Source organism: Cupressus sempervirens, chromosome 9 (genome assembly GCF_028749045.1).
Source record: "Cupressus sempervirens isolate cs-2001-9-10 chromosome 9, ASM2874904v1, whole genome shotgun sequence".
In the NCBI taxonomy this organism is placed as follows: Eukaryota; Viridiplantae; Streptophyta; class Pinopsida; order Cupressales; family Cupressaceae; genus Cupressus; species Cupressus sempervirens.
The window spans coordinates 527701453-527719368 of record NC_143126.1 but is presented as its reverse complement, the minus strand read 5'-3'; the positions used below and the strand labels follow the sequence as shown (position 1 = coordinate 527719368).

The 17916-nt window shown below is 35.8% G+C and overlaps 1 pseudogene across 1 annotated transcript in view; it reads left to right on the top strand.

Moving 5' to 3' along the window:
* LOC149539669 (scarecrow-like protein 21 pseudogene) overlaps window positions 1-11080 on the top strand; it is a 32966-nt pseudogene extending 21886 nt beyond the window's left edge. Inside the window, exon 2 of the transcript XR_016356284.1 lies at window positions 8429-11080. The product of XR_016356284.1 is annotated as a scarecrow-like protein 21 pseudogene (transcript). The remainder of the gene's footprint in view (window positions 1-8428) is intronic.
* The last annotated feature ends 6836 nt before the right edge of the window (window positions 11081-17916 follow it).

Sequence of the window (17916 nt, the reverse complement as noted above, 5' to 3'; positions counted from 1 at the left end):
ATTTGGAACACACACAAATAAAAGGTAGTGCTAAGTACATTTGCAGAGATCCTTTCACTTAACATTTTTCAATATTAGTTCTGATTGCCTTGTAGTTCTGTGATTTATGCTGGGCCCTCCTGTGGGCTTGGCTAAATGTTTTCCAATTTGAAACAAATTTCATCTTCGTACTGCTCTAAAACTACGATTACATTTGTTGATTCTGTTCTGAACCCAAAAAAGTGAAATGGGCTGTCATTAAAATTTGAATTTTGACCTTATAAATTCTGCTCAAAACAAGTCAGATCGCCTTCAGATTTGCTTTTAAAAACTGATCAAATGTCCACCTAGAGCTATATGAACAGATAGACATGCTGAAAGAAGATAGGATAGTCGCATTTAACAAACAGATAAGCGTGACATGCAGTTTGGAGCTCAAAATTTTAATAGCCAAAATTGCTTAAGCATTTTGGAAAATTACATGTCAAAATCATCTGAACCATGTCAATTCAATTCCCCAAGAAAATACCAAATCTTCACTTGGAAGGTCAACACTGAACATGTGAGTTTATTAAGGTACAATGAGCAAATGTGCCAAGCAGATCTTTCCCACTGCACCTTTTATGCAAGATATTCAAGGTCAAAGTTGACTATTTTGAAGCTATAATGAACATGCAGTCAACAAACTTTTGCAAACTCCATATAGTTTTGGCTTCATGCTGAAGCTCTGCAATAGAACAAAGGGGGTACCTGAACATGGGAAAATCAAAAGAAGCAATCTTTTTCATCAGACGCTTAACTGGTTTCAAAATGTGAACCTCCCAAGTAGGTAACTTGATAAATTTAACACTGTACAAGCAACAAATTGCAATGATCTGCATTTGCTTTTGAGCTTGTAAAAATATTAAGCAAACTGTTGGGGCTTTGAAAATAGACACGGGAGCACATTAAGATGACAATTTCACTAAACAATTGGTTTGATGTGAAAAACATTAGGCACTTAAATTTTTTACCTCTGATAATGGCTACCTGGATGATTTACAATATGCATACGACAAACCTATTTAGTTTCCTTGACTTTCCACCTCAAAAACCTATCAAATCTGACAATGGGAGGCTTACAATGGACATGTGGGTTCACACGTAGTAGATGAACATGATACCAAATGGTTTTAAATGAAAATCACAGGACATTAAGATATGTTCCTTCAAACTGGGCTACTTGGCAAAATTTGTAAGTGTACATTTCTGGATGCTACGGTTGACTTTTCACATCGTGGTTACTTCAAAATTTGGGGGTCCTAACAGGCTTCAAGGCAAGGAACATTGCATCAAAGGTATCATTTATCAGTTCAAGCATTTCCTTAAGGTTTTTAGCCTTTTCTCTACCAAGGGTAAGCTCTCTTTCATCCAACACTTTGGTGGTGAAGTTGGAAACACAAATACAGGGTTTGACTTTGGCAAGCCCCTATACAACACAAAACTTTCCCCTATTATATGTGTGCTTTTTCTAGATCTGACAACCAGAAGTTGTAGAATTGTGGCGAAAACTGGAGTTAAATACTGATTTGTACACTTGACCGATACTTTTAGGCTGAATTTTGGAGGGAACAATCTACAAAGCATCTTTATCTGGAATCTTAAGTTTCAGTTGATAGAAGCACCTCCAAGTCTAAGGCGTCGAGTATACTTGACAAACACTTTTAGCTCCATATTTTAGGAACAGGTTCTTTTTATCTCATTTCCATGCTGCTCTATGTCAGCATTTTGTTCTGCATCAATCTATTTATGCTGAATTGCCAATTTTACATTTTACCTGACATCAATATGCACTTTAAAAGTCAAAAGAATTGCAATTGCACTATAGTTAATTGCCTAGACATTTTAGTAACCATTTGAAAACATTTAAAATCACATTTGGCATCATATCGAGCAACCAAATACAATCTGAAATTAAATGACAGCGAGATAAAGGATGCGTGCAAGTATTTATGCTGAATCGCCAATTTTACAATTTACCTGACATCAATATGCACTTTAAAAGTCAAAAGAATTGCAATTGCACTATAGTTAATTGCCTAGACATTTTAGTAACCATTTGAAAACATTTAAAATCACATTTGGCATCATATCGAGCAACCAAATACAATCTGAAATTAAATGACAGCAAGATAAAGGATGCGTGAAATTAAATGTCAAACATCTAAAAAGTAAAATAATTTGATGTTGTTGGAGTTAGAACTGGTTGGGGTTCTTACAGCTTCAATGATGTTTATGCTTTAAGATTAGATGAATTTCAACAGCATAGCTTTGTGTTAATAATTTCAGGATTTAGCTATGATGTAACTTGTAATGGCACTTGTAGATTTTAATGTGTATTTCAAATTACCTTCTCAAAGCATATGTATATGATTTTAAGAGGCATGTCTCCTTAAAGACATGTCTCTTTATCTCTCATTAGTTATTAATAACATTTTGCTTATTGTCATGATTAAGATTAAGAGTAAGATAATAACTTATATATAATGAATTAAGTATATATCTGATATATATACATAGTATTTAATATGTATACAAATATCTTCAGTGCAATATTATCCGACTGAAACTACACTAACATCAACACTCCCTCTTAATTAGGGAGGATAAATATATAGGTAATTATTACACCATTGCTAATATTTAGAAATCACATTAGGGAAATCTTTGATTAGAAGACTTCCATTATATAATATCATATGGGTATTGACCTATCAGAATATCAACACATGATATTCGCTAAATACTCTTTTGATCTCATAGTAGGTAACATGAGTATTGGCCTATCAGAACATCAATCAAATGATATTCACCAAGTACTCTGAGTAATGGCCTATTAGAACATCAACTAAATGATATTCACTAAGTACTCAATGCGGTAATGGCCTATCAGAATATCAAGGCAAGATATTCACCAAATACCTAACACATATTTATACAAACAACTCATAGATAGGCAATTTAATGACATCTGACACTCGTTGATTTACAAGATAAAGCCTTTCATGATCTATTTCAACATTTACATAAAATGTATATCATGATTTAAGTTATTGTAAGATCATCAACTTCCAATAACTTATGCAAATACAAGTGATAATCATTTGGAAGTCATCACTTCCTCATGATGTACACAAGGGGCATGCCCATACTTATATGACATCAAAAGTTTATATGAAGTCACCATGGATACTATCATGTGGTGTTTCATGGCATCCACCATAAACCATATCAAAGAATAAGGTTTTTACCTCAAACTTATCTCTCATAGACAAGAATGTATTACAGGGGATTTCACTTGGAACTTCTCCTACACAAAGAAACACCAATCTTTTGACCTCCTCATCAAGGTTATTTCTAATGAAGTGTTAGACTCCCTCTAAAACTGATATGATCAAGATCCTCAAAATTTAATTTAGATATATCTTCTATTTGCTCCCTCTCTTTGTCCATGGTTGCCTCTAATGAAATGTGAGGCTCACTCTTGATATAGATAAATACTCATAATCTCAATCATCAAAGATATTCTCTTTGAGAGCCTCACTTTATCTAGGATGACATTCAATGGCTAATGAATGCTAGGTTCAAAACCTCTTTGGAACTACTCTCATAAGATTGAGTCCTGTGCAATATTTGCTAGCATGCCTAATGTATTAATCTTCTTTTCTTGCAAGAACACTCTTGAAGACAAATGAAAAGATCAATGCAAATATCTCTTTATAGTTTGTATTGAAATACAAGAAGATAAATGTAATATTCAAAGATAATGAATACTTATCTGTGCATCCTTTTTTCGAGTTGCTCCAATGGGGGTCCATATGCAACAAATTAGAAAACATTTTGATATAAGTATTTGTCAAACAATGGGAATGGAACATTGGTTATCATTCACCGTCACAATGTAAAATTTCCCAATCTTCAAACAATTCTGCATCACACCAATGTGGCAAATTTCTTTATGTTCTCCTTTTTCTTCCTTGATATGTTTTGATTGCAAGAAGATAGGTGGAGTGAACATAACTTCACTCACCCTCTACCAACTGATCTTTTGATGTATGAAATTGCTACCACTTTCTCTTGAGGGAACGCCACGTACGTTTCTCTCGCACAAAATATTGACTATAGGTAAGCAATTAACAAAAAAGTAGTTCCCTTATAGATTAGCTCTTGCCTCCAATCACACTCGTATGAAGAATAACTCTAGCCAATACCATGATAGAATGGGGAATCTCTTGATTATGTGCCACCACAATATATTCATCACCACTTCTATCATCCACTTGACCACGTAAACGTAGGTCAACTCAAAGGGACTGCCTTACAATATATTATCCTTGGTCTTTTCCTTTGTTGGCCATAATTATATGGGATCCAACTGCATTTATATTCTTATTCAGTTGTGGTGGGTTTAGTTCATGCCTTTTACTTTTTACTTTAGTAATCCACCATATTGGCCTCTAACCAAATGAATTCCCATCCATGATGCTGCAACCTTTGAATGAGGATCTGTCTTTCGAACATTGCCATATATGTGTTTGCCAGTGCATATTATTCCTACAAAATTGATCCTTGGTCTCTGCTCGACGCTAATAATCCGTTTTGATAATGATGACTCTCAAATAGAAGGGTCTTCCATCAATTTACAATATCGATAATCATATAGTGAGGTGCCAATTTGTTTTATTCCCCAAAATTTCTGTGGCATTCCATCATGCTATTAATATGCATCTGTTTGGTACAGATGACTAATTTTAATATTATATTTAATGCTATGCATTTTGGATTTGTAGCAGTTTCTTCTATAGATAGTCTTGCTTCTGGTTATCCCAATTTTGAGAATATTAACCCTACAAGCAGTTAAATATTCCTCATGCTCATTGAATAGAAGCTCGTGAACTCTATGGTGTCTCTTAACTCTACTAGAATGGTCCGCAGAATAATAAACAAATATCCGTATAATGATTTTTCTCTTCTATGATTTGCAATATTGTATAGTCTGTAGACTATATTGCATGTTAATGTAAGTCAATACTCTCATTGCATGTAGCGCGCGGTGATAACATAATGCATCTGAGTTATTGTTCTAGCACAACTGAAAGCTCAACCCAATAATATTTATACCACAACAGTGGTCGCTAATGTCTATCAAGATGTGTAGTGAAACACTAGCTCCGGTCAGTAAAATACTTTGTAACAATTTTGTTGAAGAATTTTTATCTTCTTGTTTGAATCAATGAATTCAGATCTTTGAACAATTCCTTTTGAAAAATATGTCTGACATAGGTGGCATCTTCTCAGACAAAGCAATAACTAGCAGTCATCCCATTTTACACAGTTCTGAGTTCCATTGTTGGGTTTGTGATACATATATTATGGCTGTGATTATTTATTGACTTGGAAACTCTGGCATTGTACTTGATCAAGCTAGAATAATAGTGCACAACTACGCCATTCGGATTGAGTTCGCATACTTTGATAAGATTGTGCAGACTGGGTTGAAGATTTGAAGGCCTCACATAATGACGATGAACAGGCTGAATATTTCCTATCTTCACTTGCATCAAAGACTCGCACCTTCATTGGTGGTTTTTTTTCCTTTTTTAATAATTTCTGACATTCCCAGACCTTGACTACTGAATCATTCGATCACCAAATCTGTAGAATAAAACTAGTGTGATATCTCCAACAGTTTACTGGAGAATCCTATGCACAATGATTTTGGAATATTTTACTGTTCAGAACAACACCTATCGTCAGCATCCTCCATCACTAGTTCACACTATCTTTTCAGTCTCGGTAAACTCCTTGCTGCTTTCGTCAGATACATTATTACCTAAAGTTATATATATCATCCCACCTCTGTTGTATTTGATTGTTTTATGCTATATCTTCCAAAGCTTAGTAGCTTCATGACGCTAATTTCAAAGAGGAAATTTCTAGGACTTTCGCCAGTGCCCGTCGGAGATCTGCTCAGCGCTCTTTATGACAGGTCGGATTAGGTCAGCTTCAGTGATTTGCAAACCATGCCACCAACTCCAAGGATGCATCGGGGCTTCACATCAACACCTTCTCTGAGATGGAAGAAGAGTCCGTGAAAGCCCTGACACATCTCATATTTTGCTCTGGAAACAAACAATTGCTACCGTTTTCACTGTCAAAAAGCCAATCTAATCAATTCCTTCAACATCTAGGTGCCTAACATGCAGTCCTCTGTTGTCATATGTACTAACAATCTCACAGTTTAAGCCAGTTCGTATAGTTTGAAGAATTAATTCATGAGTTCATAGAAGATAGCTACTGGAAATGAATTTATAAATTTTTGACTCCCATAAACTTCAAATACTTCAGTAGCATGAATGCTTAAATCGCACAACGCAAAAACTATTTAGGTCAATGGAAATTATTGATTCCCTGTCTTGTGAGATATTTGCCAAATCAAGAAGAGATGCAATGATACAAGAGAATTACGTTACAGAGCTTATTAAATTGCCCTTCAGAAGTATATAAATTTATCACTCCATATTAATCCTTTGTCTGCTGACACATTTCTACCTGCGGTCCCATATACAACTACAAGTGCCAAGCCAATATTAATTTCACGGTAAACCCCAGTGGAGTAGGCAAACATGTTAGCTCTACAATATTATCACGATCGATCTTATGTAATTCTGACCGACACTTTTATTATTTGTGAAATCTCACTGCTTTGATATAATATTCATCCAAGAACAAAAACAAGTATCTAGATTTCTAGTGGTTCAAACCTGCTCTTATACCAAGTTAATAATTTCAGGATTTAGATATGATGTAACTTGTAACAGCACTTGTAGATTTTTAGGTGTATTTCAAGTTACCTTCTCAAAGCATATGTATATGATTTTAAGAGGCATGTCTCCTTAACTCTCATTAGTTATCAATAACATTTTGCTTATTGTCATGATTAAGATTAAGAGTAAGATAATAACTTGCCTATATATATATATATAATGAATCAAGTATATATCTCATATATATACATAGTATGTAATATGTATACAAATATCTTCAGTGCGATATTATCCGACTGAAACTACACTAACATCAACACTTTGCATACAACTAAACATAAGATCTCTACCTCAATATCTCGGTATATGGCCAAGGAGATCAAGGAAACCATGAGTGGTTTACCATAACCACATGCTTAAAACCTTGAGCTAAAATCAAGGCAAGGCAATTCACATTCATGTTTTCAACTCATGCTACCCACCTCCAAGAGTAATTTCATAAATAGATGCAACTTCCCACTTACTAGTTTGAAAGGGTCGAAGTGTAACTCCCAAGTGCTACAACATGAGGCAATAATTATATTTAATTATGGCTATTGATAATCAATAAAAAATGCTATTTGTTGTCTGCACCATAATTAATAACATCTTAGAAAAATCATAAGATCAATGACTTATGGTGGAGAGAATGACATCTATGGAATCCCATGATTCTATCGGAGTGGGTTGCTTTTTCCATGTTAGCACATTATTTGCTATATTTATAAATATTAAATAATTGGAACCAAAACTAGGACTTGCAAGGTGTACAACATCAGTTGTTCCCCTATTCCTAACAATATGACGCTGGAAACATTGATATTGTTTATATTTGTGTTGGAGATGAGTCAATTTTAACTTCTAGCAGGCTACCACTAACAACTGTTACCAAATAACTTGCCTTCTTGGTCTTACATATTGTAGAAAGGACACAAAATGTGGTTCACAATCATGCCCTTCTATATAAATGCAGATTTTAATTCCAAGTTTAGGTACCTGTCCGCCTTCACATTCATATTCTAGAAACAAATGTATTTAAGATGTCTTTTAAACTCTTGTCATACTTTGTTTTCATTTGGAACTAGCAGAGACAAGATAACCTGGAATTATTGGGTGTTTATCCTTCTGGGACATTTTCCTCGAATTTGTATCGACGATTCAACTGCATTTTACTGTAGTGGGTTGCCAAGAAGAACTGCAGTCAAATTATTAGAGATATCCTTGTTTCCATAATTCTTAATATGTTATAATTCTAGATTTGACTGCAGAGATTATGCATAGCTTCTATTTTTTCTTTATCTGCTTTACCATTCCCCCTAGATGTTCACAGCCTGTTAAGAAATTTAAAAGACATGTAAATGTAGAAAGAGCATGTGTGCCTATTTATATGTGCTTGTTTTAATTATAGCATTATACTGGAGCTGCATTCCCAACTTAAATTTTCTTTGTGATTTTTAATCATGTAGTAATGTGCCACATCTTTTAATATGACATCGGGGAGTTTTTGCTTGTAGATACTGTCCTAGTTTATTTGGTATTTCCATTTGACAATGAATGTGTAGAACAAAATGTATTAGAACTTATTTTTTTTCTGGTCTTCGCAGACTTCATGGTGGTAAGGAGCAATGCTTATAAATTCTTGTGTCTGCATTGAAGAAAGATGGCAGTGAAAACCACATTAATCACAATAGAAGTGTTTACGGCTGATATGATCTGCCAGTGAAAATTTGTTTTTAAAATCTCCATTCCACATATCAGGCAGAGGATATAATAAAAGTTTGAGTTCATAGTTGACACTTTGAGAACATTGTCCCAGATTAGATATAGCAAGTGAATTTCTACGTTACTATCTGGACATTTGTGAAGTTTGCCTTAACTGTCAATGGATTTCGGAGAGCCATGCTGGTAAGCATTTGAGAATTTGTTTACAAAGATTCTGGCCTCCTACAGACTGGCAAGTTCTGTGTTGCACTTCCTCCATGGCACATGAATGCATTGGGAGAGCTCCAAAACTGATTCAAAAGAGGTCCCCTATTTCTACCCTTGCCCTACAGGAGGTTGGCTCAGAAAGCTTGGTTCACATTAATTGGTGTCCAGAATCCAACAAAATTGATAAGGATCAATCAACTCACGTCTCTTTCCCAATTATTTCACAGAGAAAAGTGTCTTTGAAAGGACAAGAATTCTTATACGAGGCTTTTCCCTGGTTCAGTGGGAATTCACCTCGTGTTACTCCATATCTTGAGAACTTCCTCTCCCATAAAAGCTCCATTCCTTCTCAACCACAATCTTGTCACTTACAGGATATCCATGTGCCAAGAGTCCCTTGTGCTTCCATCCCAAGTAGGCACAGTACCGAAAAAATATCAGATGTGAGGCATACACTAAAAGGATTAGAGGGATCATACATTGTTTCTGATAGCATGGATGCTTGTGATGTTGAAGCTATTAATGTGGACCACAATTGGTCAGGAAATTCTGATTGGTGTTTCAAGTATATAAAACCTATGAAAATACAAGCTCAAGAACTTAACAGACCACAGGATGACATGCAACAACTGCTTATTGCATGTGCGAAAGCTGTTGCCAGCAGTGATGTTGTGAAGGCAGAAAAGTTGATTGCACATTTGAGACGAGGGGTATCAATAAAGGGTGACCCAATGCAAAGGTTGGCTGCATATATGGTAGAAGGACTAGAAGCACGGTTGAGATCCACGGGGCCAACAATTTATAAAAGATTGCAATACAAAGAACCTGAGAGTGCAGACTTCATTTCATACTTCCAAATTCTAAATGCAGCATGCCCGCCCTTCAAATTTGGGTATGTTGCCGCAAATGGTGCTATTGCAGAAGCTTTAAAAGATAAAGATAAAATACATATAGTTGACTTCCATATTGCTGAAGGCAGTCAATGGATAACTTTAATTCAAGCATTAGGCAGAAGGAAAACTCTCCCATCCCATGTGCGAATTACAGGCATTGAGGATCCTGAATCAGAATATGCTCGAGATGGAAGGTTGCATCTAGTTGGCCAAAGGTTATCAAAGATTGCTGAAAGTTGCAATATTCCTTTTCAGTTCCATTCTCTACCACTGTCAGGGTCTGACATTCAAGTTAACATGCTCGAAGTTAGAGACGGGGAGGCATTAGCTGTGAACTTCGCATTTCAACTTCACCAAATGCCTGATGAGAGTGTGAGTACAAGTAATCATCGTGATCGGCTGATACAAATGGTCAGAAGGTTGAATCCAAACATGGTGACACTTGTAGAGCAGGAATCTAACACCAATACTGCATCTTTCTTTCCGAGGTTCAGGGAGACACTGAATTATTACTCTGCTGTGTTTGCATCTCTGGATACATCTCTTCCAAGGGATAGCAAAGACCGCGTGGATGTTGAGGAAAACTTTCTAGCGCGTAACATAGTGAATATAATTGCCTGTGAGAATGCTGAGCGGGTGATAAGGCATGAAGTGTTTGGGAAGTGGAGATCACGACTTACCATGGCTGATTTTAAGCCCCATCCTTTGAGTTCACATGTGAACATCACAATCAGAACTCTTTTGGCAAGTTATTGTGAGAGTTACAAATTAATAGAAAAGGATGAAGTGCTCTATCTGGGTTGGTTGGAAAGGTCGTTGGTAGCTGTTTCTGCCTGGCATTAATTGCAACTATTTCTTGTTAGGACAGTCATGTTAATTAGGTTGCTGCAATAATCAATACATTTTATTAGACCAGTTAGTGGAATATGCAGCTTTTTACAAACTTGTAAATACTCTAGAGTAATGATGGATTTAATGCATAGAAGTAACCACACCCTTCAATGGCAGCATTGTCATTCTGTTGTCTTCCTCTATCAGCACAATCCAAAAGAAACAGTTGTGATTAAAACACATGAGCTAAATGGACAGGCGTGGAAAAAGGATCATTTGCAATCTATCAAAAATAGACAAACTAACAACTGCTACAGCAGAGAAGACCCTTGTCCTTACCTGCAAAGCACAAAACTAACAATAGAAAGGAAATGTGAAATACTTGGTCTGTTAAAGGAAACATGCGTAGTCAGGTGATCCTGTCAAAGTCTGGAAAGATTTATGCTACGGTAACTTTTTGAATCCTAATTTTGCAAGAATGCTAAAATATTAGAATTGAGTTGTGTAATGAAACAATTCATTATTGATCAGATCATATGGTTGAAAGGGCCGGTTCTATTGTTGGCCATCATAAAACATTAATATCAGGCAAGGTTCCATAAATTTCTCAGATTAACATGGAGGCTTACCCCATTTTTGGGACGTCTGTCTAATTTCATCAATATCATCTTATAAATGCAATTTCTGTACAGTTTTCTCTTTATGTACTTTGGAGACTTTTAGTTAATAACATCCATTGCACCTGCAGAAGACCCCATCTAATGGTATTCAAGAATCAAGATGCTTGTACAAGAATTAAAGCAAGCTATGTCCTTAGCTTCTTATGCAGACTGGTTATTGTAGGATCGACAATTAAAATTCTCATACTTGTTGGATGCTCGGTTCATGTAGGCCATATTATTTTGAATTTTTTTAAAATTCTTTTTTATATGGGTCATTCATTTTAAAGCATATTTGGCTGGGAATTTTCATTTTTGCAAATGTAACATAAATTTAACAATTTATTGTTTTGAGGGAAAATGCTGTTAAAAAATCACTGCCTAGAAATTTACTAGACATTTTGCCAGACAATGTTTAGTGTCGATCAAATCCATTTGTTCTTTGTATGTTACCCATGTCATTAGTCCCTGTGGAACTCAGCAATTATAATCCGTGTATCTGTTTACTCCTTTAATCGTTAACTCTCCAGAATCACCTTGTGTTTTTTTTTCCATCTGTTCATTGTTTCCTTAAATTTGGAACCTGATTTATGTTTTTAATTGAACATGATAATAAGATGAATTTTGAGTTTTAAATTATAAAAAAATATGATATTTATTTGGCATGCACACGTCTTTTTCATGGCATTGAGCAGCATCCCTAGTCTTTGTAGGGCAATGCCAGACTTCAATGACTAATGTCCTCTATACTTGGGAGTGGGTCAGGTGTCTATTACTTCAATTTTTTGTTGGAACGTTGCTTCTGCCATTCTTCTCTTATGTTACTTGTTGATTAGATACACCTTGCATGTACTCTAGACTTTTAAAAAAATTACTATTTGTTCTTCCTTTCTTAAAATTATAATGATCTTCTTGGAGTTGATAACATTTTGGCACATCCCCCACGTCAGCCACTTCCATGGCGGTTGACCGAGGGAAAAGTAATTTCCAAGAAAATGGCATGGTTACAAGACACATTAGAAGTGAGGGGGGCATGGTATGCAGGGGGAACTGCACCATTGATAAGCTTGCAATTCCTGTCCATGGAGTAGAGACTCCGCAACCTTTTGTCAATTCAAGGCTTATCTTTGGAGAGAAAATAGGTAGAGAAATGTGAAAGAGAAGGCAGCAAAATCATGTGGAAGAAAAAGAGCGTGGAAAAATAAATAGGCAAAATAGAGGTGATTTTGGGAGTGCAAGAAGGAAAAGGCTGTAGAATCTTTCATGCAAATGCACTTGGTAGGTGAAATGCTAAATTCCACCATCATCGCCAATCTTCCATGCTTGCGCTGAATGCTACTGCTGGAGGAACTAAAACTTTAAGAAAAAGTGATAAAGGAAAGTTGCGGAGAAGATACAACAGACCAAAGGTGAAAAAGGTCACCAACCAAGATAGGGTGACCAGGGTGGCCTCACAGATATTACACTACACATCTGCCACCAAATAATACTCAATAAAACCATTTAGGACCCTTTACTAAGATCTAAGAAGTCGATCGGAGCACTGTTGGGAACGTTTGTATTTTTTCCCTTTAACCTTTGTCCAACCTTCCTCCACTAGAGAAGCCTCCTCCCAAACCAAAGCATCGACATCTAACCCAACTGGAGAAATAGGCAAAACTTCACCAAATAAATTGCCCACCGGAACCCCACCCGCAGGGGGAGGGGAAACCGTGACAGCCAGATCCAACAACGAATCAATAGCCAGGTCAGACGGGGCAGGGCCAACGGCACCAACAACAACCATAGATGTAGGGGAATCCATAGTAGCAGAGTCTTTAAGGATAGAATAATGCTGAGCCAAAGCCCTAGCCCACCAAGAAGGTCTTTTCTTTAATTTCCTCAATTTTGCAAGACAATGTGCAATAATATGTCCAGTCCTGGAGCAAGGCCTACAATGGAAAGGAATTCCTTCATAGTCTAGCGTATGAATCCAGGAACCATTAGGGACCTCAAGTTTGATCTTCTCAGGGAGGCCCTTCAAGTATCAGCCACCACGAGGATGCGATCGTAAGTACTTATGCATAATATTAGAAGATTTCGAATCCAGCATTTGGAAGTCACCAATGGCATCTCCCACAACTTCAAGAACTGAATCCAGCCATAGGTGAAGGGGAAGATTCGAGGCCTGGACCCAAAGAGACATATGAGAAAAAGATTCAGATGCAGGGTCGAAAAATTCGTGTCAGGGTTTGGCAAACAAAGGGTAACGATCCTTTCAGCTGAAGGGACTACACAAAACAGTCCTCTTGTCATCTGCAACATCAAATTTTACTATTAAAAAACCCCTAACCACAAGCTAAATTTGGATAGATTCAAAAATCAGCGGGTCCCAGTGCTTGGATATCCAAGCATGAAGAGCTTGAAGGGAGGGCCAGAAGCCTCGAAATCTAAAAATAGCAACCCTCTTAGAGAAGTCCTCAATCGTATGAGCGATTTCTTCAGCTATATCATCCTCCAACTCCAACTAGATAGGCTTGCTAGCCGAGATAGGAATCACATCCGGGGGGGAAAACCAGACGATCCACAAACGAAACCCCAATCCATGGACATCAGCTTCGAAAGCTGCCACATCTGCAAAAGAGGCAGCTTTGCCACTAGCAACAGAGGCAACCCCCGATCCACTGCCAGAAACAAGCCAAGCAGACATGGCCCCAACAACCATACTTTGCCCTAGCGATGGAAGGAGCATTGAGTGGGAAATGAGTTTGACTTGGACAAACTTTTACATTTGGTAATTGCAAGTAGGTTGTTAGGCTATGTTCATGACTTTGGAAATTTGATATTGAGGAATACAAGCATATCTTCATGCTTTTTAAAATCAATGCTTGACCTTTGCAAAAGATACAATGTTATGTTTGTTTTGAGTTGGTCAAGGAAGACTTTCCAGATAGTATTGATGACGTATTAGAAGCAACATGTGTTAGGTTGGGGATTTCTCTCCTACATGAATTAGACATTTTTCTAAAAACTCAAGCTATTGCTTAAGCTTGTTCAACTTTTAGGGCTATGATTGAAAAGTTTTGACCATTTACAATAAAATCAAATTTATGCCTATATGATTCAACATAAAATCTTAATGTTTTCATTTATTGTTTTACATACATATTCCTTGATCATGAGTTATTAACTCATCCTTTTGCTATTATCTTGTAAAAGGAATAATTATGAGAATTGGTAAAATGACCCTCAACACATCTCAAGTGGCTTGATTTGCATGAAATCATTCTTGAACCAAGATCATATTGTAGGAGCTATTTGTTCTAGTGTTTATCCTGATAGTGTGTTTTGTGTATCACACATTTATTGTTTCCAATTTCTACACACTTATGACCTAACTTAGAGAGATCAATGAAGACCCATACCTCGTCATTCTTAGAGGACCTAATTGTAGGTTGTATCATCCCTCTTGAATGGACAAATGCACACATTTTGATGATGATATCATAGGTCTTGCATATTTTGATGGATCAAAGGCTCGTGCCCTAGTTACTACTCACGTCAATACACTATTTGTCTTTTGTTGTTTCAACTTAACTTGGTATCATAACATCCTTCACACATATTGGTTCAATGTAGGAATACATTGATCTAATTTTAAAAATGGCTATATGGGACACACATACACAGACGAATGCACAAACATATGCATAAACTCATGCGTACATGCACGGGAAAGGCTTCTCCAATCAGGTCAATATGTCTTCTTAAGGGAAGGAATGCTTTTTTTAAATAATAGTAACCAAGCTTTGTTTTGTCTTTGAATGTTTTCATCATTGGCACAAGAACAACTTTTAAAGGGTGGGGTTCCATTTCCTTATTTTGTTTCTCCTTTGGGGTACATACATTGCATTGCATCGTGTGATAGGAAAAATCCTTAGTCTAGGTCACGTCAAGTCCTCTTCTATCTTTCTTTCATCAAATGCATTTATTTTATTTTTTCTAACCTAGAGAGTTTTTCTTTTTACAAGCATTTTTCTCATTTCCTTTATGAGAGGTTTATCTAGTTTGCACATAGGTACTTTATCAAGCCTTGTAGCTAGGATCCATCCATTCATGCATCCATCTTTATATTTGTTGTTAACTTCACCCTATATTGATCTTAAGGGGACTTTTGGAGTAACTAGGGAATCAACATATCAATTAACTAACCAATCATTAGTTATTTAGGTCCCCTATTACTTTGTTGTATTTAAGCTAGGATTAGAAGTGGAATTATATATTTAGATACAACACTATTTAGGTCATATTGTCTCATAAAATAGGATGCAACTTGTCACTATCTAAGGGTTCATGCTTTTTCTTTTATAAGAATTCATTGTACTCCATTTGTAGTCAAATACATCAATATCAAATGCTTTATTTGATCAATCTCTCTCAAGGTTTACACAACACTCAATTATGACCTCTTTGTATATGTGATACACATTTTTGTTGTCAGTGAGTTTTGAGAGTTATGGAGCTCACTATCAACTCCAATATTTCTATGTTAATAAATAGAACTAAAAGTATAGGAAAAAAACAAAGAAAATAAGATTAATGAATTGATTAGATTAGGTAACTCAAGTAATCTCTATTAGGACAACTTCGTGAAGGCTATAAATGTTTGGTCAATACTGGAACAAACTCCAACTAATCAAAGACATGTCCAAATATTCTTAAGATTCTTCACAAATTCTCTTTCTATTATAATGAAAATATTCTTCTATAACTTGAAAACCAGCTCATGTTAACCAAAGTTTGCAAGCATGAGAAGATGCAAAATCCCAATGCACACACTACGATTGAAATAATGCTTTATATATTTTACTACAAAAATATAAACTTGGTTATAATTATTTGACTCTAGTTGTACTTGGTTGTGATGGAGCCCAAGATTCTAGCTCTTGATTTGTGAAATAATATTAGAGATTTGATCAAATTATGTCATTGAAGCACGTGAGATTGGAAGTGTTTTGAAGGTCTAAATATATATGCTACAAAAACAACAGGTGCTGACAAGAATAGTTGGGTAACATAGTGTCCCAGAATGGAGCTTTCTTCTCTTTCAAGATATGATACATGTCTTAAAGATATTTATAATGTTGTCTCGATGGAAGACAATGAGATAATCAATATGGAGATGCCACCATCAGCAAAGAGCAATTATATTTATATACGGGATATATGAATTGGCAAACAATTGCACAAACTATTGGAACACACAAGATGGATTTGATCAATGAGAACGATTGCAGACAATATAATTACTGAAACTAATAACTGGACCACCAGATTATGGTCTACATCTTGTGGAACCTATGATGGTATACTAGCATACCATGCTAGTCCAGTCACTTGTGTTGAATACTCGAGTCTCTGCAGGGGATAATCACTGATTTAACAAGCCTATGAAATTTGGAAATGATTAAACTATTTTTGAACATATTGATGATGGTGATTCTCTACAATATATATTGACAAAGAAATGGCATGTATTTGAGATTAGAGATTTTATGAAGTGTTTCAAGATCCTTGATATAATGAAACTGCCTTTGCAATAAATAAGTCATTGATTGAAATAAAGAAATAATAATAAGATGATGACTACACATATCCAACGATTCTAAAGAATATCTCAAGCTTGAGCATAAGATACAAACTCATATACGCATGAGGATATTCAATTCATTGTCATACGCATTGGAAAATCACGACATAAAATCACAAATATCTGTTGGAAATGTTACACAGTTCATAAATCTAGTTGAAGAGAAGATAAGGTCCTTTCTAGAATTATTGTTGGCAATATTCCTTTTGATTGGTATGAGGACAAACAACATCACCAAGCAGCCTAGAAAAGGACTAGCTCGATTCTTTCCTTTCTTGAAGCACTGATGTCCAAAAGATAGAGCCTATAATTCTTTGGGAGGAGAATCAATACACGCATTTGAGGATAGGAGCATATACAAACAATTGTGCCCAAACATGGAATTCTGAACCTTATTGGCGTGCACAAAACAAGATATTGAATCAATTCTAGATTAAATCAAGGCTTCCATATTTCACAAAACCGCTAATCATTATTGATAACCTATATCTAACAATAGTTCTTATTTTTTGCAGGTATGAATTAACGTGCTGGTGGCGGTATTAAGGACATACACAGGCATCTACGTGTTATGTCTTATGACAATTGAAAGCAACAACATCTTTGTATTGCCACAATGAAGTTAATTGTGTGTTGGCATCACTGAATATTTGGTTTACAAGATGAACGTATTTTACAGATATAATTCAATCACAAGAAGATGAGTGATTCAGACGATACGCGTGGGCATGAGCACCCTCGAAGGCATGTCTATTAGAAAAAGGAAAATTCAGGAGGATGTTTTATTAACATTGACAAGATGCTCTTGTTTGACATATATAATCCAATTCACAACCAGTTCTTATAAGTAGTTTATATTTTGAATAAATATTCGAAAAGTTTGAAAGGAGTTAATGATTAGTTTTTAGTTATGGAGGGGTGTGATGTTTTGAAGAGGCACCCCACATTCTATGCAAAATTATAAATAGGGGATTTTTACATACAATTCATATTCATATTTAAAATTTTACAAATTCTATGGACACTTTGATATATTATATCCTTTCATTGGTAAGGAGATGAGCAATTGAACAAAGCTCGTGGATTTGAATTATTGGATAAATTTTATGCGGTCCCGATAAATTTGCAATAAATGGATCATCCGTAAGGAA